Source organism: Eleutherodactylus coqui, chromosome 8 (assembly GCF_035609145.1).
Source record: "Eleutherodactylus coqui strain aEleCoq1 chromosome 8, aEleCoq1.hap1, whole genome shotgun sequence".
Lineage (NCBI taxonomy): Eukaryota > Metazoa > Chordata > Amphibia > Anura > Eleutherodactylidae > Eleutherodactylus > Eleutherodactylus coqui.
In genome coordinates, this window is record NC_089844.1 from 54664336 (window position 1) to 54688954 (window position 24619).

General features: G+C 44.4%; 1 long non-coding RNA gene across 2 annotated transcripts; it reads right to left on the bottom strand.

The window, feature by feature from the left end:
* Window positions 1-292: 292 nt before the first annotated feature.
* Window positions 293-24506, bottom strand: LOC136576385 (uncharacterized). 2 transcript variants are annotated; one of them, XR_010786360.1, is made up of 6 exons: window positions 24474-24506; window positions 19850-19968; window positions 16641-17080; window positions 14344-14846; window positions 9244-9362; window positions 293-923 (listed from the first exon to the last, which is right to left on the bottom strand). It is a non-coding gene; the product is annotated as an uncharacterized lncRNA (long non-coding RNA). The 2 variants fall into 2 exon arrangements; XR_010786359.1 differs by lacking the exon at window positions 24474-24506 and having other exon boundaries at window positions 19850-20086.
* Window positions 24507-24619: the final 113 nt, after the last annotated feature.

The window sequence follows — 24619 nt, forward strand, 5'->3', positions numbered from 1 at the left end:
AGTTACGGCATTGTTTCTGCATGTGGAATTCCGATGCGGAAACTGAAAAAAAAAACACGTAACTTCTTGAGTTTTTGCATTGGAATTCCGCAAGCAGATTTTGCCCATGGACAGGGCAAATTCCGCGTACAGACCAGTGGCAGAATGCTGCAGTTTTTAGAGGTGGAATTCGCCATGGAAAAATCTGCAATGAAGTTCTCTTTGTGAACATATCCCAGGTGCTTTTTAAAAAAAAAATGATGTGTATATGAAGCCCATGTGACAGTAAAATCAAATAAATGGAGGCTAATAGTGAGAGAAAATATAAGTTTACTTCAAGTAAGACAGGAAACACCAACATAAAATACAGTAGGAGTGGTCCTACCATTTTTTGTTACTCATAGGAGCCTCTTTGCTTCACCGATTATTGATATATTAAATCATAATGTTGCTATATCCTTCCTTTAAAACAAAACGAGCAATTTTTAGCATTCTTTCCTTCACCTTTTGAGGTGAGCCAGGCATTAACACATCCGTCTCTGATATAGACACTGAAAATTGTGGTGCTGCTTGTGGCTCATTTCCTGATTGGCCAATAAACAGGGGTCCAATCAAAAATAAGGATGGTCCAAATGGACTTTTCACCTTCCAGTACGAGTGCAAAGTATCCCAGACCACAGTATAACTTTCAGTCTGGGAAGTAAAAACCCAATATTGAAATCCATAATCCCCTTTTTGATACCCCCAGTGCCGTGGGGGAGAATCTGATGCATACGCATGGTTAATCCGCTCCCATATCATCATTGCTGGCCAACACGCTTCTTTAAATTCTGGCAATAATGATATTTTTATCTCTTCGTTCATTTCGGACATTGATTCTTCTGTCCACAAGGTCTTTGGAGGAGCTTTGGTCCAAAACAGGAGATTGTTGTAGCAAGATAAATCTGGGACACAAGACACATTTCATAGTTAAACATTTGCAATGAATGGGGAGACATTCAAAAAGCAGTCATACATGCTACAAGACAATTAATAGGACAGTCCTGATAACAGCACGCAACATACATTTACTATCAGAGGTATATGTACCTAGAATAAATATCCTAACCACATTAAGTAATGCAAGGTTCTTGGTATATAGTTTGATCAAATCATATTGGCCCATTTACCAACGTCCAGGTGACCAAGCTTTCAGATGGGTCCTAACGCTAAAGCCAGGTGGTATAATCTCGACCTGGGAAAGATGGTTACCTAACTATAAGAATGCTCCTCTCTTGGGACTAAGCCTACAAATAATACCAGGGAAGGAAAGATACCATTTACATGGTGCAATAGGAAGGACAGAAGGTAAAAGGGTGTCGCACGTACACGACCAGGTGGAGGCAGCAACAACTCCACAATATCTGTAATTTAATCTAATTATATACCAAGAGCCTTACATCATTTAATGTGGTTAGAGTATTGATTATAGGCAAGGGCGTAACTATAGGGGATGCAGGGAATGCAGTTGCACCCGGGCCCAGGAGCCTTAGGGGGCCCATAAGGGCTCACCCCTCCATATAGGTAGCCTAGTAGTATGAGTAAAGCCTTATAGTTGGAGAGCCCTGTTACAGATTTTGCATTGGGGCCCTGAATCTTCAAGTTACGCCTCTGATTATAGGTATGCATACCTCTGATAGTAAATGTGTTTTGAGTGCTGTTGCCGCTTTTTGGTTTCTGCTTCTATCTCATTATGAACTAGGTGTGTTGCTAGGATTGAAAAAGATCAGCAGCATGGGCCAGCAGCTTGAGTTGGGTAATATTGGATTAGGCCTTTTACAATTTCCATGGTGCAAGAGTTGCGGAACAATATGGCAATTACTATATGGCAATTAAGGCCGCCTGCACACGGTAGAGCCGAATTCTGCATGCAGAATCTCGCCCTGACTGTGGCGAGCGACCCTGTGTACCTGTCAGTTGTCTTTTTCTGTCCTGCGGATGGTCCGTCCGATATGCACAGTACAGATCTTCCCACGCCGTCACTAGACGATGACGTGGGTGCCTGCGACCTTTCCACAATGTGAATTGCGGAAGGGCACACTGCGATTTTTTTTTCCCTCCGTGAGCCGTCTTCCGTTGGCTTCAATGGAAGACGTCTGCACAGAATCCGGCTTAAAATAGACCATGCTCAATCCTAGAATGGTAGAGTTGGAAGGGACCTCCAGGGTCATCGGGTCCAACCCCCTGCTCAGTGCAGGATCACTAAATCATCCCAGACAGATATTTGTCCAGCCTTTGTTTGAACAATTCCATTGAAGGAGAACTCACCACCTCCCGTGGTAACCTGTTCCACTCATTGATCATCCTCACTATCAGAAAGTTTTTTCTAATATCTAATTTGTGTCTCCTCCCTTTCAGTTTCATCACATTGCTTCTAGTCTTTCCTTGTACAAAAGAGAATAGGGCTGATCGCTCTGCAGTGTGACAGCCCTTCAGATATTTGTAGACTGCTATTAAGTCTCCTCTCAACCTTCTTTTTTGAAAGATAAACATTCCCAGATCCTTTAACCGTTCGTCATAGGACATGATTTGCAGTCCGCTCACCATCTTGGTAACTCTTCTCTGAACTTTCTCCAGTTTGTCTATGTCTTTTTTAAAGTGGGGTGCCCAGAACTGGACACAGTATCCCAGATGAGGTCTGACCAAGGAAGAGTAGAGGGGGTATAATGACCTCACGTGATCTAGACTCTATGCTTCTCTAATACGTCCCATACTTCTGCATCACATTGTTGACTCATGTTCAGTCTATGATCTATTAGTATACCCAAGTCTTTTTCACATGTGCTGCTTCTTAGCTCAATTCCTCCCATTCTGCATGTGCTTTTTTAATTTTTCTTGCCCAGATGTAGGACTTTGCATTTCTCCTTGTTAAATACCATTCTGTTATTCGTTGCTCAAGTCGTTCAAGCTTGTCTAGATCTTTTTTAACCCCTTAACGACGGCCCCATCGGGAAACTACGACCTCAGAAAGTGGGCTTTAATCCTAGAGGACGTAGTTTTATGCATCCTCTTTGGATTAATGCCCACTGGCCGGAGGACGTGACAGCTCCATGCTGTCGGTGCCCGCAGGTAGCCGACAGCATGGAGCTGTCATCCCAGGATGTGGGCAGTCCCCCCCGGTATTGCGATCGGCGCTATCCAATGGATAGCGCTGATCGCAAAAGAGTAAACAAAAATGTGTAAGAAAGTAGTAATTCAGCTGCTCTGATGGATCGGATCCATCAGGGAAGCTGAAAATACTCCCACGGCTTGTCGGCGGTGTCCCCCGGAGATCTGGTCCACCCGGACCAGCCGGCGGCCTTCTGCGCATGCGCGCCAGGCGATAACGTCACGCGCACACGCAGAAGCCCGGGTGTCCCCGGCAAATTTAAAATCTCGTGGCTCCCGATTCCTGAAGGTAGCCGGGAACCAGGAGGTGTTACCAGGGACTGCTGTGAGCGGTCCCCGGGCCCGCAATTGACGCTATCCATTGGATAGCGGCGATCGCAAAAAAGTTGAAAAAGTAAAAGAAAAGTGAAGTTTCACCTCCCCTCATGGATCGGATCCATGAGGGGAAGTGAAAATAATCACCCCCGGTCCTCTGCGATGTCCCGGGACCCGAAATCCCCGTCTGCGCCTGCGCGCCCGATGATTGACATCGGGCGCGTGCACAGACGGGCTCGAGCCCCGGGAAATTCAAAATTCCTCTGCTCCTGGCTGCCATGTGTAGCCAAGAGCAGAGGGATGTCACTGGGGACATGATCACTGTCATCCAATGGATGACAGTGATCATGTAAAGTTAAAAAAAAAGGTGCAAAAAGTAAAAAAAAAAGAAAAAAGGGGTAAAAAGTAAAAAAAAAAAGAAAAAAAGTGCAAAAAGTAAAAAAAAAAGTTTAAAAAAGTTAAAAAAGCTTGCGTTTCATCTCCCCTCACGGATCATATCTGTGAGGGAGGATGAAATGACGTACCTAAGGCCCGCGGATTTATCCGCGGACCTTACCCCAGCTTCTGCGCACGCCGCCGTCGCCAATATAGCAGGTGCATGCGCAAAAGCCGTGGTAATTTAAAATCTCCCTGCTCCTGGCTACAAAACTTAGCCGAGAGCCTGGAGATTTCACGGGGGGCCGCAGTGAGTGGTCCCTGATCACGTGTTCGCTGTTATCCAATGAATAATGGCGATCACGTAAAAGTTAAAAAAAGGTGAAGGTTCATCTCCCCTCACCAATGCGATCAGTGAGAGGAGATGAAACTTTTTACCGGAGGCCTCCGTATTTGCACCCCGACGCAATCTTCTTCCGTGAACTTTCCCGTATTCTGCGCATGCGACCGCCGGCAAAACACTGGACACATGCACAGGAGTCGGGGAGCCCAGGAAACTTAAAATCTCCTTGCTCTCAGCAACCATCGGTCGCCGAGAGCCTGGAGCAGTGACGGGTGGCCTCATTGAGCGGTCCCCGGTCACGTGAAAAAAAAGGTAGCGATCTACCTTTGGCCGGTCTCACATGACTGGATAGGAATTACGGATTCGGCATGCGTCTGATCCGCGGTATTACGCAGATCAATCGCATTGGATTACACAATTCCGCTCACATTAGTGGGTTGGAATTATGTAATCCACTCGCAGAAAAGAGAACACAGCAGATTCTATTTTACCGCGGCTATCTGCAGCATAGAGCCTATTGTGCTCCATGGTCGTGGATATACCCGCAGCCCATACGCAACTACGTTGTATACGGGCTGCGGGTACCCGCGTCATCGCTAAGCGACGGTGCGGGAAATACAAACAAAAAATAAAAGTACTGCGAATGACCGCCTGTGAGAGTAGGCGGTTATGCGCAGTACATTACATGGCCGTACGCAGGGTCACAGCCGGGCTCACAGCTGGGATCCGCTGCGGGACTCCGCAAGCGGATTCCACCTACGGCTGCGTGAGCCCGGCGTTATTCAGACCGCTACCTGTAATACGTAATTTACAAGAAGCCCCGGGAACGCTCGCCTTCCTGCAGTTCCAGGAGCAGCTTGTTGAGCGCCTTCTGTGTGAGACCGCCGCACCTCATCAAGCTTACGAAGATTCACAGAGTGCCACTTTTTACACCCCATACCTGCCACTGAGGTCAAGAAATGACCCCCAAAAAGCATGAGAGGAGGGGGGATACACGGTTTTATTGCCCCATGTACCCATCCCAACCAGCCTCTGTAATTACCCCTGTCTTCGGAAATACCACACAGTTCACATTATTACTTTTATCTAAGATTTGGGGAACGCGCGGAGGGGGGGGGGTGATATTTTTAGGGAGTCAATTTTTATTCCGTACAAATAAGCAATGGGGCCTGGGATTTATTCAGTTGTGCCCTGCAATCCAACGGGTGTTCCCTCCATTACAGGCCTTGCCATGTTTCCTGTAAGTAGATTAGGGCCACAATGGGTATGTTTTTGAACACGGGACAAACGGGGGGATCCATTTTGGGGTGAACGACTTCATTCCTATGTACACTGTACAGAAAAAAACTGTTTTTAAATTGACAAAATTGCCAAAAAAATGAAAATCGTAATTTTTTCCTTCTGCTTTGCTTAAATTTATTCAAATACTGTGGGGTCAAAATATGCAATACACCCCTAGATGAATTCATTAAGGAGTCTAGTTTTTAAAATGGGGTCATTTGTGGGAGTTCTTTATAGTTTTGGATGCTCAATGGCTCTACAAGTGGGCAATGGGGCCTGGAATTTATTCCGTTGTACCCTAAAATCCAATGGGTGCTCCTTCCATTATAGGCCTAGCCATGTGTCCTTTAAGTAGATTAGGGCCACAAGGGGTATGGTTCTGAACACGGGACAAACAGGGGTATCAATTTTGGGGTGAAAGTCTTCATTCCTATGTGTGCTGTACAAAAAAAACAGTTTTTAAATTGATACAAGTGCCAAAAAAATAAAAAATTGTAATTTTTTTCCTACTGCTTTGCTTAGATTTATTCAAAAATTGTAGTGTAAAAATACACAGTACACCGCTAGATAAATTTGTTAGGGGGTCTAGTTTTCAAAATGGGATCATTTCTGGGGGTTCTCTGTCGTTTTGGCCGCTCAAGGGCTCTACAAGTGGGCAATGGGGCCTAAATCACCTTCATGCTAAATTTCTGTTCTGAAAGCCACCGACTACTCCTTTCATTTTGGGCCCCGTTGTGCATCCAGACATAAGATTAGGGCCACAATGGGTATGTCTCTGAACACGGGAGAAACAGGGGTATCCATTTTAGGGTGCAAGTCTTCATTCATGTGTGTGCTGTACCAAAAAAAAACAGTTTTTAAAATGACAGAATTGCCAAAAAAACAAAAATTACAATTTTTTCCTTTTGCTTTGCTTCAATTCATTCAAAAACTGTGGGGTCAAAATGGGCAGTACACCCCTAGATAAATTCGTTAAGGGGTCTAGTTTCCAAAATGGGGTCACTTGTGGGGGTTCTCTGTGATTTTGGCCGCTCAAGGGCTCTGCAAATGTGCTATGGGGCCTAAAACGCCTTCAAGGAAAATCTATGTTCTGAAAGCCACCGACTACTCCTTTCGTTTTGGGCCCCGTTGTGCATCCAGACATAAGATTAGGGCCACAATGGGTATGTCTCTGAACACGGGAGAAACAGGGGTATCCATTTTGGGGTGAAAGGCTTCATTCATGTGTGTGCTGTACAAAAAAGCTGTTTTTAAAATGACAGAATTGACAAAAAAACGAAAATCACAATTTTTTCCTTTTGCTTGGCTTGAATTCATTCAAAAACTGTGGGGTCAAAATGGGTAGTACACCCCTAGATAAATTCGTTACGGGGTCTAGTTTTCAAAATGGGGTCACTTGTGGGGGTTCTCTTTGGTTTTGGCCACTCAAGAGCTCTACAAAAGTGCTATGGGGCCTAAAACGCCGTCAAGCAAAATTTATGTTCTGAAAGACACCGACTGCTCCTTTCATTTTGGGTCCCGTTGTGCATCCAGACATAAGATTAGGGCCACAATGGGTATGTTTCTGAACACGGGAGAAACGGGGGTATCCATTTTGGGGTGTAAATCCTCATTTACATGGGTTCTATAGGAAAAAAAAATATGTCTTTAAAATGACATATTTGCAAAAATATGAAATTTTATTTTTTCTCCCCTAAATTGAACTAATTCCTGAAATAACTGGTGGGGTCAAAATACTCATGACACCCCTCAGTGAATACGTTAAGGGGTGTAGTTTTTAAAATGGGGTCATTTGTGGGGGTATCTATTATTTTGACACTTATGAGCCTTTGCAAACTTGGCTTGGTGCAGGAAAACAAAGTGCTCCTCAAAATGCTGAAAAGTAATGTTAAATTTGTACGTCCTCTAAATGGTTAAAAAAAACACAAAAGTTTTTCAAGTGTGCATTCAGAATAAAGTAAACGGGTGGAAATATATATCTTATCAAACATTTGTACAGTATGTTTGGACATATCTGAGATATTACAGTTGAAAATGTGAAAAAATGACAATTTTTTCAAAATTTTTCCAATATTGGTACTTTTAATAAATATACGCAAATGATATCGGTCTCTTTTTACAACCTAAATGAAGTACAACATGTGGCGAAAAAACAATGTCAGAATCACTTGGATATGTAAAGCCTTTACGAAGTTATGCTACATTGAACGACGCATGTCAGATTTCCAAAATTTGGCTCCGTCACTAAGGCGCAAACAGGCTTCGTCACTAAGGGGTTAATACTCTCCCTCATAAAATCGCAATTGATTTCCGCTTGTTGGCATGGAAACCCGCTTTTACACTGCATGTTATGGCAGGTATTTGCTGCGGAATCCGAAGGCGGACGCTGGCTTCGGATTCCACAATGCAAATCCGTCCATGTGCATTGAGCCTTTTGGTGGAATTGCAGAATGTTATCACAGGCAGCTAGAGATGTGCGAGCACGCTCGGATAAAGCAGTTACTTAAAGAGTAACTGCTTACTGGTCCGAGCAGGCTCAGGGGGCAGCGGGTGTTAGCGGAGGGTAGAGAGAGAGATCTCTCTCACTCTGTCCCCCGCTACCCCCTCTAACCCCTGCCGTCCCCCGCTCCCCACCCCCCTCCCCGAGCCTGCTCGGACCAGTAAGCAGTTACTCAAGAAGAGCGATGCTCGCTCGAGTATCTGCTTCATCCGAGCGTGCTCGCTCATCTCTACAGGCAACTTAAACTTTGCTACATCTGTACAGTTGTGGAATATCCCTCACTAGAGATAGGCAAAGAGATGTCGCGGCAAAAATATATGGCCGTCTAGGGAAAGCGGAGTGTACCTCGTGAATGACGTCATATGACCCATGTTAGGGCGATAGCCTGCTGAGGGACAGCAGAGTGTACCCTGTGACTGAAGTCTAGGTGACCCGTGCAGTAGGGCTGCCACACCATGACTTCAGTACGTCATATGACGGAGGAATTAAATGACAGAGCCACACAGTTATGGATTCATCAAAGAATTCCCAACAAATCGATGTCGGGCATCTTTATTTATAGTCCCCTTACAATGGGGTGTCGCAACATCATTGGACAATTAACTATGCAGTTTATTGGTTAGTTTCCAATCCAACATTTGTCATAGGTCAACTTAACCCTTCATTTGCATACCTTCCAGAATCTTCCAAGTCAGCAGTGAATAACCTCTTGATGGAGTGCTGAGGGGCCCAAGTAGCTCGAAGTTCTTATCTTATCAACACACATGTATTCCCTGTACTTTAGCAAAGCATGTGGTCGGCCATTTTGTGTAGTCCTTTTCATGACTCTGTGGCGTAATATTAAATATTACTTATATACCCACATTTACATACATATAGGCACACATACATACATGTGCACCTTCATACACATACATATGCACATATATACATATACACATATTTCTAGTTTATGAACATTATTCTCTAGTCTTAGTGTGAGGCGTCAACCCCTCCCTTAGTATCTTGTTATTCCTAGGGCCCCTTCAGCTAACATGTGGAAGCTTCTTGATATTCTTATCTCATCTAGACATATGTCCCTAGTTTGTGAAGTAACTTCTCCTGGTATATTTCAATGGTGTCTCTCATTGCACAGTTTAAATTCATATAATTATTATAATACCTTACAATCAAATAATTTCCATTACAGAGAGAAGAACAAAGCTCAGGAATAGGGAATATAAATATGCAAGAGATTAGTATCAAAAGAAATGTTAAATCCACTTACTTGGTGGAGGGAGAGTGGGGAATCCCTATGACTTACCTCCTAAAGGCCTGGAAGATGGTAATTAGATCCCCTCTGGTAGTGGACACACAGTCAGACATAAGACATTTACTGCACACAGCAGGAAGGAGTTCGGGAAGATAACTTTTCTTTGTAACCTACAGCGCAGTTCAAGATAATACAGAATTATTATGCATCAGCTCCTCATCCTGATTGGTTGTTTAATGTTTGCAGATTGATTCTATTGGATACATTAATATATGCAGGAGTTGTCTGTTACTAATGACCTTCACATAGTTTCAGGATGAAACAAGTCTTATGTGGCCAAAGTTCAGTTCTGTCTTGTCAGGGAGTGTGTGAATATCCCCCGCGCTTGAAATGTGACCGATATAAATGGAGAATGTAGTATATAACAAAACAGGGCCAAGGTCACCCTCACACAGGTGCTCGAAAAAATGCTGTGTTTTTCAACGCAGCATTTACTGCGGTTTTACCTGCGCTGACATTCGTTTTTGACAGCGCTGAAAATGCCCCGCATTCATTACATGGGCGATGCATCGCATTTAAAAAGACTAAAATGCCTGAAAATCGAACAGACAGCGCTTAAAAAAACGCGGCGTTAAAAAGATTCTCTGAGAAGCCCCTTGAAATCAATGGAGGTGTCTTACAGCATTTATCGCGGTATTTAAAACACAGCATTAGGGTGCATTCACACAAGCGTTTTTACACCCGACCGTATATATGCGACCATCTGAGGCATTGGTTTCCAATGTATTTGTTCACACGGGCGATTTTACGGCATGTAAAAAACAGCAACCTGCAGAAAATAGAACATACGCGACCGAAATACGCGCCAATGCATATACGATGGCCAAAAAGATAGTTTGAAAAGTAGGAACAGACGAGAATACGCTTTATAGCTCTCGTCGTGATCGCCGAAAAACGTTCTTTCCGGCGATTATACACTGCGGACGTGCGAACGTAAATGCTGAACGCCACGGTAATCACAGTAGAACGCTCCCATTGACTTCAATGGAGCCTCACAGACCTGCACTCAAACGCAGCATTTTCTAACTATGCGATTTTTGAGCGCTGTCTGCTCTATGCTGCCGCATTTACATGATTTTAATGCCCCTCATCACCCATCACAATTATTTGATGCATTAGAAAACTCTGTTGAACGCAGTAACCTGCAATAGAAAACAACAGTAAAATCGCAGAAAAACGCCGCTATCAAAATCGCAGCTTTTCCCCACGCTGTGCCTGAGACTGCCTTACAGGTCGGCTCACACAAGTAAAATTCTGCGAGTATAACAGTGTTTCCCCGCTGTGCGAGCCGGCGTCGAGCATGCATATCGCTTTGTAGGCCAGCGATTCTTCAATGTGTATGAGTTTTTTTCCGTTCCCCAATCTGACACTTAGCGATATTGCGTATAAACGCAGCACAGATGAAAATACTTTTTTACCGTATCGTTTACGCGCACATACCCTGCATATTTGAGCGCACAGAAAAACACGTAAAGCATGCTCCCTTTGATTTCAATGGGCAATTAGGTTTAATACGGGCTAATTGTTGTGTAGTAGGACATGCCACTTTTTTTTCGTGCAACCAAATTGCGCACACAAAAATCGCACGTTACCAAACCCATTGAAGTCAGTGGCTTCTATTCACTGCATATTACACCAGAAAACCCAGAGCTGTGGAAAACATCTGGAGCATAAATTGACCCGCTGCAGATTATACCACAGATTTCACCAATTAACCCTTTCCAATCCCCTGTCTGACGTCTGAAGACATTATGATTTAAGGCTGTACAGCCCCGATGTTGGAAGACGTCCGTCGGGGTTCTCTTACTGTATATTGCCAGCCTCTCTGGCCCCCTAGGAAAACCAGGATACAAATTGCATTGGAAAGAGTTAAAAAGAGCAAGAAATGCAGAGCGAATCAGCGCTAAATCTGCAGTGCGTGGACAAACCCTCGGGGGCGGAGCTCAACAATGAGCAAAAAAAGGTGGTGACTGGAGGACCTGTGGTGATGTCAGCGTCATGTGATCAGTGCATGCAGGGCAAAATCTATAGAAAAATGATAAATTGATGTATTTAACCCCTTCCTCACTGTGATATGCTGTTGCCATGGGAGCACGTATAGAATGGTACTGATGCTGTCAAGGTGTACAGGGCAGCAGCAGCGGGTTATTTCTAATACAATTGACATATATTTCTAGCATTACTTATACCTTTATACTACATTGCTGAGATGTTATATCACACCACACTATTGCCGATCAACCTTATACAAAGGTGTAGATGAAAAAAGTGCGCTCTCTGAGGTGTAGATCTCAAAGTACATAAAGTGCAAAAAGGCATCTAGTACTCAGACATTATAATATCCCCGCTGTCACTATTCCACTGTTTACAAAGGTCCGTTTGTCGCCCCTATTGGTCGGAATCCGTCATCTGGTTACCACCAGATATATTTGAAGGAACTGCCTCTATGATCCTGTAGTGGAGCTGACTCACCCAGATTGAATGAAATGCTTGGGCACTGGCAGGTCAACTTTGCCAATCCTAAGGCCTCCTTCCCACGAACGGATTTCCGCCGCGTAATTCGCGGCGAAAATCCGCTGCGTTGCCCGCAGCTATTAGGTTCTATTGAACCTAATAGCACAATGCTCACGATGCGTAATTCCACCGCGGAATTACGCACCGCGATTTCTCCCGTCCTCACCCGCAGCATGCTCTATTTTCTGCGGGTGAGGACGGGCTGTACGCACTGACGGCTTCCATTGCAGTCAATGGAAGCCGTCCATTCACGCTATCTCCCGCTGTAACCAGCGGGAGATAGCGTGAAAAAACGCTTTCCCGCCCACCGCCGAGCGTCATATGACGCCAAATGACGCAGTCCGGCCGCGTCACGTGACACGGCCGGCCGTGCACGTGACACGGCTGGTGACGCGAGGCGGTGGGCGGTGACGGGCGGTGACGCGGTGGCGGTGGGCGGGGAAGCGATTTCACGCTATCTCCCGCAGGTGAGTATAGGGGCTCTGGGGGGCGCCGTGACGGGCTTCACAGCGTAATATTACGCGGCGGAGCCCGTCACGCTCGTGGGAAGGAGGCCTAATGCTACTCTTATGATTGGCAATGCGTTTGCGTATTTCTGTGATGGTTTCTCCAATGTACCATAAACCGCAAGGGCATGTAACCATATAAAATACATACGATGATGCACATGTAAAGTGACCTCTGATGCGGTATTGAGTATCAGTGTAGGGGTGTGCGGAAGGGTCTCCTTTAAGGAGATTACTACAGGCTACACAATTCAAGCAAGGAACACAACCGTTTCTAATCGGCGCCAATGTGCGCTGTGAATCATTAGAAGGGTTTGTTTTTAACCCTTCAAATTCAGGGTTTCCTAGGGGGCTTTGTCTTTCTGCCATTATACAATTCTGTCATCTGCTGGCTAGAGCCAGTACTGCGGTATTAGACATGCTGGAGAGGCCCCTCGACAACAGAGCGGCCAGTAATCTACAGTAAGAATACCCTGCCGGACGTCTTCCGACATTGGAGCGGTACAGCCTTCAATCAGAATGTCTTTAGACATCCAAAAGTGGATTGGTAAGAGTAAAAATTGTGCACCAACGTATCTTCAAAGTTACGGCCCTGCGGTATGCCATCATGGGAGGCAAGGCAAACTCCACTACATTGGGGTGGCATCCAGACAAAATGTGCCAATGTCTGTTGATGATACGTTTCATGCCCCTACTAATAGGCACATAAGTTGCCACAAACGGGATACGTTGTATTCCATGATCTGTTGCTGTTGTGCGTTAATGCGTGTGTAGGGACGTCCCCTGTTTGATTATGGACATGTTCAGAAATTGCAATGAATCTCTTGAAGCCACCATAGTAAATTTTAACTCAGGGCGGATGTTATTCAGCCCCTGATGGAATATATTCAATTGGTCCTCCATCCCATTCCAGATGAAGAACACGTCATCTATGTACCCCCACCACACCTGGACCAAGGTCCAGGATGGGGAGGCACACAGAGATGTGTCCTCTATATACCGCATGAACAGGTTGGCAGATGAGGGGGCCATATTGTACCCCATAGTGGTCCCTCTCCATTGGCGATAAAACCTATTGTTAAACAAAAAAAAGTTGTTGTTCAAGGACAGTAAGGTCATGACAAACTCCATACAGCCAATGGAGAGGTCCGATTGTTGGAGATAGTGTCTGGTTGACATCAGGCTAACATCATTTTGTATGATGGTATAGAGGGACATAACATCAAAGGAGCCCAATATGGCCCCCTCACCTACCGTAAGGCTTTGTAAGCAAACCAAAAAATCAGTAGTATCTTTTATGTACAAGGATGCTGCACTCGCAAACTGTTGTAAAACTCTAAAATAACACCTCTTGGTTTTTAGACAAAGCGTTCCCCTCCCCGAAATTATGGTGGCGACCAGGTCCTTTGTGAAGGTCCTTGTATATCTTTGGGAATGTGAAAAAAATAGGCACCAAAGGAAAAGCCGGGAGCAAAAACTCGTACAGCTGTCTATCAATTAAACCCCATAGTAGCGCCTCATCCAACAATGATTGCAATTCATTTTTAAACATGGTAGTTGGATTGCTGGGGAGGGGTTCATAAATTGCTGTGTCGGACAAGTGTGACATGATCTCCTGATGGTAGTATGTTGAATATCATTATACGGCCAGGCATATAGTGATATTGTCGTCCACACCAAGATCATGTCACAACTTCTAGTCATTTTTGCTCAAATAGTTTTTATGTTTGACCCTAAACTCCTGAGACCTCTAAGATGTTAAATCACGCCTAACCAAATTCGAATACGTCTCAACAGCATGATTTACCTGATGTGGGTGGGCGCTGCTCGTGTTACGGAGTCCAATCCCAGCCATGATGGCTTCATGTCGGCTGGGGTTGGACTGCGTACCGCAAGACAGCCCACCCAAATTACGATTAGCAAAAAAAGACTTCAATTTCAGTTTTCTGAAAAACATGTTACAGTCTATGTCCAATTTGAACCAATCAGTCCTGGAAATAGGGCAGAAAGAGAGTCCCCTTGGAAGAACACTGATTTGAGGCTCAGTTAATACTTGAGATGATATATTTACCACTGACGATCTTGGAGCGGTCGACCCTTCATATCTGAACGTGTTCACAATCTTCGGGTCCCTTTGTCGTATTCTGCAATGTTTCTTGCCGCCTCTTCTCCTAGGGGTCTTTGATCTGTGATTACTCTCGATGGACGGCCCCCTAAAAAAGGCACTTCACCGGTTGATCTCAATGTTGATTCCTCTGCTGACTCTGAACCAGCAAGTGACCACCCAAAATTGGAGTTGGCATGGCGGTGACGTCTGGGATATTGTTGTCATTGTTGTCGACCATACGAACCTTGACCCTTAGGGTGGTTCTGCCAAATGTAGATCTGGCCCAGTCGATAGTCCCCCAGGTCACGTGCCTATTTATTCCTTTTCGTAGTTTCAACTTTGCTATTAAATTTCTGTAGGGCCTGGCTTGTTCTGTCGGAGATGTCTTTCCATTCCTCTGCTGTGCTAGGCGACTTCAATTCCTACTCAGCATAGGAAGCTGCAGAAACTGTATTCGAGATTTCCATCTGTAGGTACTCAAACTTTAACAGGATCAAATGAAAGGCATATTTATCAGAAATTGCCACAAATTTATTGCAATATTCATCGTTGTTTGTCATTAGAGTAGGTCTCACATGTGGACGCAGACCTTGTGGTATACATTTTGCCATGTAATATTCTCGCAGTGCGACTGAGAGCAGTTTAAGAGAAATTAAATGTCTGTTCAAAGACTCATACTTGCGTGTAACTAAGTTGGCATCTGGAGTAGTCAGAAAGGCAATTTCCATTTCTGAATTCGCCAATATTCAAGTGGCGTCATCTTCTGTGTATGCAAAGCCCAGGGGCAAACCTGGAGTCCCTTTGTCAGGTCGATCAGTCGCAACAGCGCCTCTGTTCAAAGAGGGATATTATTTTTATGTGTGGGCACCATGGGTGGCATTATTACTATCTGGGGAGAAAATGTAAAGGTTGTGCAAACAAAGCCACGCTGGAAAAGTTAGGGGTCACAGATATCAATGTGAAATTCGGGAGACAAATTGCGACCCGGAGAAGTCATTATGCCAGTCTGGGCATGATAGGGAAGAAAAGTATGGCCTATACAAGAAATGTTCTGTAGGTGAGGGTCCCAGCTCTGTGAGCTCCACCTTTGGGGAGAAAGCTCTCAACCGTACAACATGGCGAGGTCTCAGCACTGGAACATGCCACAAGTTTCTGCTGTTGAAATACTTATTTAAGATCTCCTTCGCACATACTAATTTTTGCAGTGTTTTTTATGGCGTTTTCTGCAAGTGTATTTGGTGGGTGTTTTTTGTTACATTTGTATGATGCATTTTTTTTTTTTTTCTGCCCTTTTTGATGTCATGTAAAGAAGTCTGTGGCATGCTGCATTTATGGGGCACGGGGAGACACAAACCCAAAAATGCCCAAAATAAAAATCCTGATTTTCTACACTTTTCAAAACCCTCTTCTAAAGTAACATCTGACCACAACGTTAATGACAAAAAAAAGAGATGTGTTTAAAAAATGCCATTGTAATACCACAGAGAATCCTGGAAAACATGGTATATGAATCCAGGCTATTTCTCTATGCATAGAGCGAGGAACCACATACCTAGGTGTATGTTGACATGGAGGAATTCACCGCAGAGTTTTCGGTGGCGAATTCCGTTTCTATTTTTGATATGGAAACTAAACAAAAGTGATGTCACTTCCTTTAGTTACGGCATTGTTTCTGCATGTGGAATTCCGATGCAGAAATGATGCGGAAACTGAAAAGACACGTAGCTTCTTGCGTTCTTGCATTGGAATTCCGCAAGCAGATTTTGCCCATTGACAGGGCAAATTCCGTGTACAGACCAGTGGCAGAATGCTGCAGTTTTTAGGTGGAATTCGCCATGGAAAAGCCTGTGACGAAGCCCACCGTGTGAACGTATTCTAAGTGCTTTTCATGTTTCCCGATTAACCTACAGCTGACCTCTGGCCATCGTGTTTTTTGTAACAAAAAAAGGTAGCAAAAAATCTGCCACAATAAAAAACACCTTTTTTTTTCTCCAAGAAATGATGTGTATATGAAACCCCTGTGAAGGTAAAATCAAACAAATGGAGGCTAATGATGAGAGGAAATATAAAAAGTTTACTTCAAGTAAGACAGGAAACACCAACATAAAATACAGTACTCGGATGGTCCTACACAGCGGGTACCATTTTTTGTTACTCATAGGAGCCTCTTTGCTTCACCAATTATTGATATATTAAATCATAATGTTGCTATATCCTTCCTTTAAAACAAAACGAGCAATTTTTAGCATTCTTTCATTCACCTTCAGAGGTGAGGCAGGCTTTAATACATCCGTCTCTGATATCGACACTGAAAATTGTGGTGCTGCTTGTGACTCATTTCCTGATTTGCCCATAAACGGGGGTCCAATCAAAAATAACGATGGTCCAAATGGAGTTCTCACCTTCCAGTACGAGTGCAAAGCATCCCAGGCCACAGTATAACTTTCAGTCTGGGAAGTAAAAACCCAATATTGAATGCCATAATCCCCTTTTTGATACCCCCAGTGCCGTGGGGGAGAATCCGATGTATACGCATGGTTAATCCGCTCCCATATCATCATTGCTGGCCAACACGCTTCTTTAAATTCTGGCAATAATGATATTTTTATCTCTTCGTTCATTTCGGACATTGACTCTTCTGTCCACAAGGTCTTTGGAGGAGCGTTGGTCCAAAACAGGAGATTGTTGTAGCAAGATAAATCTGGGACACAAGACACATTTCATAGTTAAACATTTGCAATGAATGGGGAGACATACAAAAAGCAGTCATACATGCTACAAAACAATTAATAGGACAGTCCTGATAACAGCACGCAACATACATTTACTATCAGAGGTATATATACCTATAATAAATATCCTAACCACATTAAGTAATGCAAGGTTCTTGGTATATAATTTCATCAAATCCTATTGGCCCATTTACCAACGTCCAGGTGACCAAGTTCTCTGATGGGTCCTAACGCTAAAGCCAGGTGGTATAATCTCGACCTGGGAAAGATGGGTACCTAACTATAAGAATGCTCCTCTCTTGGGACTAAGCCTACAAATAATACCAGGGAAGGAAAGATACCATTCATATGCTACAATAGGAAGGACAGAAGGTAAAAGGGTGTCGGACGTACACGACCAGGTGGAGGCAGCCACAACTCCACAATAGCTGTAATTTAATCTAATTATATACCAAGAACCTTGCATCATTTATTGAGGTTTGAGTATTGATTATAGGCAGGGGCGTAACTATAGGGGATGCAGGGGATGTGGTTGCACCCGGGCCCAGGAGCCTTAGGGGGCCCATAAGAGCTCTCCTCTCCATATAGGGAGCCTAGTAGTATGAGTAAAGCATTATAGTTGGAGAGCCCTGTTACAGGTTTTGCATTGGGGCCCTGAATCTTCAAGTTACGCCTCTGATTATAGGTATGCATACCTCTGATGGTAAATGTGTTTTGAGTGCTGTTGCCGCTTTTTGGTTTCTGCTTCTATCTCATTATGAACTAGGGGCGTTGCTAGGATTGAAAAAGATCAGCAGCATGGGCCAGCAGCTTGAGTTGGGTAATATTGGATTAGGCCTTTTACAGTTTCCAGGGTGCAAGAGTTGCGGAACAATATGGCAATTACTATATGGCAATTAAGGCCGCCTGCACACGGTAGAGCCGAATTCTGCATGCGGAATCCCGCCCTGACTGTGGCGAGCGACCCTGTGTACCTGTCAGTTGTCTTTTTCTGTCCTGCGGATGGTCAGTCCGACATGCACAGTACTGATCTTCCCACGCCGTCACTAGACAATGACGTGGCTGCCTGCGCCCTTTCCACAATGTTAATTGCGGAAGGGCTGTGAGTCAGGTGGCTTCCATTAACTTCAATGGAAGCCATCTTCAATGGAAGCCGTCCACACGGAATCCGTTCAAAAATAGAGCACACTGTGATTTTATTTTATTTTTCCCTCCGTGAGCCGTCTTCCGTTGGCTTCAATGGAAGACGTCTGCCCAGAATCTAGCTTAAAATAGAGCATGCTCATAGAATCCTAGAATGGTAGAGTTGGAAGTGACCTCCAGGGTCATCGGCTCCAACCACCTGCTCAGTGCAGGATCACTAAATCATCCCAGACAGATATTTGTCCAGCATTTGTTTGAAGACTCCCATTGAAGGAGAACTCGCCACCTCCCATGGTAACCTGTTCCACTCATTGATCACCCTCACTATCAAAAAGTTTTTTCTAATATCTAATCTGTGTCTCCTCCCTTTCAGTTTCATCCCATTGCTTCTAGTCTTTCCTTGTACAAATGAAAATAGGGCTGATCGCTCTGCAGTGTGACAGCCCTTCAGATATTTGTAGACAGCTATTAAGTCTCCTCTCAGCCTTCTTTTTGCAAGCTAAACATTCCTAGATTCTTTAACCGTTCTTCATAAGACATGATTTGTAGACTGCTCATCATCTTGGTAACTCTTCTCTGAACTTTCTCCAGTTTGTCTATGTCTTTTTTAAAGTGGGGTGCCCAGAACTGCACACAGTATTCCAGATGAGGTCTGCCTAAGGAAGAGTAGAGGGGGATAATGACCTCATGTGATCTAGACTCTATGCTTCTCTAATACATCCCAGAATTGTGTTTGCCTTTTTGGCTGCTGCATCACATTGTTGACTCATGTTCAGTCTATGATCTATTAGTATACCCAAGTCTTTCTCACATGTGCTGATGCTTAGCCCGATTCCTCCCATTCTGTATGTGCTTTTTTAGTTTTTCTTGCCCAGATGTAGGACTTTGCATTTCTCCTTGTTAAATACCATTCTGTTAGTCGCTGTTCACTGTTGAAGCTTGTCTAGATCTTTTTTAATACTCTCCCTCTTTTCCCTAGTGTTAGCAATCCCTCCTAGCTAGCATAAAATCGCAATTGATTTCCGCTCATTGGCATGGAAACCCGCTTTTACATTGCATGTTATGGCAGGTATTTGCTGCGGAGTCCGAAGGAGGACGCCTGCTTCGGATTCCACAATGCAAATCCATCCATGTGCATTGGGCCTTTTGGTGGAATTGCAGAATGTTATCACAGGCAACTAGAGATGAGCGAGCACGCTCGGATAAAGCAGTTACTTAAAGAGTAACTGCTTACTGGTCCGAGCAGGCTCAGGGGGCAGCGGGTGTTAGCGGAGGGTAGAGAGAGAGATCTCTCTCCCTCTGTCCCCCGCTCCCCCCCCCCCCTCCCCGAGCATGCTCGGACCAGTAAGCAGTTACTCAAGAAAAGCGATGCTCGCTCGAGTATTTGCTTTATCCGAGCGTGCTCGCTCATCTCTACAGGCAACTTAAACTTTGCTACATCTGTACGGTTGTGGAATTTCCCTCACTAGAGATAGGCAAAGAGAGAAGAACAAAGCTCAGGAATAGGGAATACAAATATGCAAGAGATTAGTATCAAAAGAAATGCTAAATCCACTTACTTGGTGGAGGGAGAGTGGGGAATCCCTATGACTTACCTCCTAAAGGCCTGGAAGATGGTAATTAGATCCCCTCTGGTAGTGGACATATAGTCAGACATAAGACATTTACTGCACACAGCAGGAAGGAGTTCGGGAAGATAACTTTTCTTTGTAACCTACAGCGCAATTCAAGATAATACAGAATTATTATACATCAGCTCCTCATCCTGATTGGTTGTTTAATGTTTGCAGATTGATTGTATTGGATACATTAATATATGCAGGAGTTGTCTGTTACTGATGACCTTCACATAGTTTCAGGATGAAACAAGTCTTGTGTGGCCAAAGTTCAGTTCTGTCTTGTCAGGGAGTGTGTGAATATCCCCCGCGCTTGAAATGTGACCGATATAAATGGAGAATGTAGTCTATAAGAAAACAGGGCCAAGGTCACCCTCACACAGGCGCTCGAAAAAAAGCAGTGTTTTTAACGCAGCGTTTACTGCGGTTTCAGCTGCGCTGACATTCGTTTTTCACTGCGCTGAAAATGCCCCGCATTCATTACATGGGCGATGCATCGCATTTAAAAAGACTAAAACGTCTGAAAATCGAACAGACAGCGCTTAAAAAACGCGGCGTTAAAAAGATTCTCTGAGAAGCCCCATTGAAATCAATGGAGGTGTCTTACAGCATTTATCGCTACATTTAAAACACAGCATTAGGGTGCATTCACACAAGCGCATTAACGGTGTGTTTTTACGCCCGACCGTATATACGCGACCATCTGAGGTATTGGTTTCCAATGTATTTGTTCACACGGGCGATTTTACGGTGTGTAAAAAACAGCAACCTGCAGAAAATAGAACATACGCGACCGAAATACGCGCCAATGCATATACGATGGCCAAAAAGATAGTTTGAAAAGTTTTGAAAAGTAGGAACAGATGAGAATACGCTTTCTAGCTCTGGTCATGATCGCCGAAAAACGTTCTTTCCGGCGATTATACACTGCGGACGTGCGAACGTAAATGCTGAACGCCAATACTGCAACAACCGAAGGACCTGTGATGATGTCATCATCACATGATCAGTAGGGGCGGAGCTCAACAATGAGCAAAAAAGGTGGTGACTGGAGGACCTGTGGTGATGTCAGCGTCATGTGATCAGTGCATGCAGGGCAAAATCTATAGGAAAATGATAAATTGATGTATTTAACCCCTTCCTCACTGTGATATGCTGTTGCCATGGGAGCACGTATAGAATGGTACTGATGCCGTCAAGGTGTACAGGGCAGCAGCAGCGGGTTATTTCTAATACAATTGACATATATGTATAGCATTACTTATACCTTTATACTACATTGCTGAGATGTTATATCACACCACACTATTGCCGATCAACCTTATACAAAGGTGTAGATGAAAAAAGTGCGCTCATAACTTGCTCCAAAAGTTTAATTTTGATCTCAAAGTACATAAAGTGCAAAAAGACATCCCACATCTAGTACTCAGACATTATAATATCCCCGCTGTCACTATTCCACTGTTTACAAAGGTCCGTTCGTCGCCCCCAATGGTCGGGATCCGTCATCTAGTTACGACCATACTGCATGCAGCACCCTGCATCTGGGCATCTATGGAAAGCAGAAATAATAAAAACCAGATTAAAAGAGCAACCCACAACATCACCCTGAGGGCTCCCACCCACTGGCGATATTTTCTCTGTTGCGCTGCGAGAGCATGAGAAAACTCTCGCCTCGCAGCGCAAGAAAGAGGCCAGTATAGAACCAGCATATCGCAAGTGCTTTCAATGGGGCCAGCGACAGCAGAGCTAGCCCCATTGAAACCATAGGGAGACCGCGAGGATGAAGGAATCCTCTGCCACAGCTGTCACAGCTGTGGCAGAAGTCCGCGGCATTCTCTTCTATTGCTTTCAATGGGATCGGCTGCCGATCCCATTGAAATCAATGGTTTCAGCCAAGCACCGCAGAATGATTATCGGGGAAGGGCTTGAAATAAAAGCCCTTCCCCGATAATCATCAATAAGTGGTGAAAAAATAAAAAAAAATATTACTCACCTCTCCTGCGCTCAGCCGCGTCCTCCTGCTGGCTTCCCAGCACTGCTATGAAGCTCTTTCAGCAGTCGGGGATTTAAAAATCCCCGCTTCCTGAAAGGGCTGTGCAGATTGGCTGAGGGCTCAGCCAATAGCAGCTACTGCTTAGCTATTGGCTGAGCGCTCAGCCAATCACACATAGCTCTTAGCTATTCATTCATGAATAGCTATATCTTAGCTGGCCCCATTGAAAAGACTGGCGATATGTCGGCGTGATGCTGATATCCCGGCGTCAGGCCGATTTTTTTCTCGCACTGCGATGCGAGACTTTAACTTTAGAATCGCAGTTGAGAAAATATCGCCAGTGGGTGGGAGCCCTGAGAGTTATAGTCATAGCAACAACCCTATCTTATTTATATGGCGTACGTCAGGGGGTTATAATCTATATTCAACCCCCTAGGCTGTAAGGTGTCCAGCTGGAAGATCCACCGCACCCCAAGGAGACTTAGCTGTTTCTCCCTGTTGCCACCAGGTATATTTGAAGGAACTGCATTTATGATCTTGTAGCGGAGCTGACTCACTGAATGCCCAGATTCAATAAAATGCTTGGGCACTGGCAGGTCAACTTTGCCAATCCTAATGCTACTTTTATGATTGGCAATGCGTTTGCGTATTTCTGTGATGTTTTCTCCAATGTACCATAAGCCGCAAGGGCACGTAACCATATAAAATACATACGATGATGCACATGTAAAGTGACCTCTGATGCGGTATTGAGTATCAGTGTAGGGGTGTGCTGAGGGGTCTCCTTTAATGAGATTACTACAGGCTGCACAATTCAAGCAAGGAACACAACCGTTTCTAATCGGCACCAACGTGCGCTGTGAATCATTGGAAGGTTTTGTTTTTAACCCTTCGCAATCCAATTTTGGATTCAGGGTTTCCTTTGGGGTTTTCTCTTTCTGCCGTTATAAAATTCCGCCATCTGCTGGCTAGAGCCAGTACTGCGGTATGTGACATTCTGAAGGGTCCAACCGACAACAGAGCGACCAGTAATCTACAGTAAGAATACCCTGCCGGACGTCTTCCGACATTGGAGCGGTACAGCCTTCAATCAGAATGTCTTTAGACATCAGACAGTGGATTGGAAATGGTTAAAATTGTGCACCAACGTATCTTTAAAGTTATGGCCCCTGCGGTATGCCATCATGGGAGGCAATGCAAACTCCACTACATTGGGGTGGCATCCAGACAAAATATGCCAATGTTTGTTGATGATACGTTTCATGCCCCTACTAATAGGCCCATAAGTTGCCACAAACTGGATAAAGTTGTACTCCCTGATCTGTCGCTTTTGTGCGTAAATCCGTGTGTAGGGACGTCCCCTGTTGGATTATGGACATGTCCAAAAATTGCAATGAATCTCTTGAAGCCACCATAGTAAATTTTAACTCAGGGCGGATGTTATTCAGCCCCTGATGGAATATATTCAATTGGCCCTCCGTCCCATTCCAGATGAAGAACACGTCATCTATGTACCCCCACCACACCTGGACCAAGGTCCAGGATGGGGAGGCACACAGAGACGTGTCCTCTATATACCGCATGAAGAGGTTGGCCTATGAGGGGACTACATTAGACCCCATAGTGGTCCCTCTCCATTGGCAGTAGAACCTATTGTTAAGCAAAAAAAGATGTTATTCAAAACCAAGGACAGTAAGGCCATGACAAACTCCATACAACTATTGGAGAGTTCCGATTGTTGGAGATAGTGTCTGGTTGTCATTAGGCCAACATCATGTTGTATGATGGTATAGAGGGACATAACATCAAAGGAGTCCGATATGGCCCCCTCGCCTACCGTAAGGCTTTGTAACCAAACCAAAAAATCAGTGGTATCTAAAATAACACCTCTTGGTTTTTAGACAAAGCGTTCCCCTCCCCGAAATTATGGTGGTGACCAGGTCCTTTGTGAAGGTCCTTGTGTATCTTTGGGAATGTGAAAAAAATAGGCACCAAAGGAAAAGCCGGTAGCAAAAACTCGTACAACTGTCTATCAATTAAACCCCATATTAGCGCCTCATTCAACAATAATTGCAATTCATTTTAAACATGGTAGTTGGATTCTTGGGGAGGGGTTCATAAACTGCTGTGTCGGACAATTGTGACATGATCTCCTGATGGTAGTATGTTGAATATCACTATATGGCCAGGCGTATAGTGATATTGTCGTCCACCCCGAGATCATGTAACAACTTCCAGTCATTTTTGCTCAAATAGTTTTTATGTTTGACCCTAAACTCCTGAGACTCTAAAAGATGTTAAATCACGCCTTACCAAATTAGAATACGTTTCAACAGCATGATTCCCCTTATGTGGTTGGAAGCTGCTCGTGCTACCCAGTCCAACCCCAGCCGACATGAAGCCATCATGGGGGTTGGACTGCGCACCGCAAGACAGCCCATCCAGATTACGATTAGCAAAAAAAGACTTCAATTTCAGTTTTCTGAAAAACATTTTACAGTCTATGTCCAATTTGAACCAATCAGTCCTGGAAATAGGAGAGAAAGAGAGTCCCCTTGGAAGAACACTGATTTGAGGCTCAGTTAATACTTTAGATGATATATTTACCACTGACGATCTTGGAGCGGTCGACCCTTCATATTTGAACGTGTTCACAATCTCCGGGTCCCTTTGTCGTATTCTGCAATATTTCTTGCTGCCTCTTCTCCTGGGGGTCTTTGATCTGTGATTACTAGAGATGAGCGAACGTACTC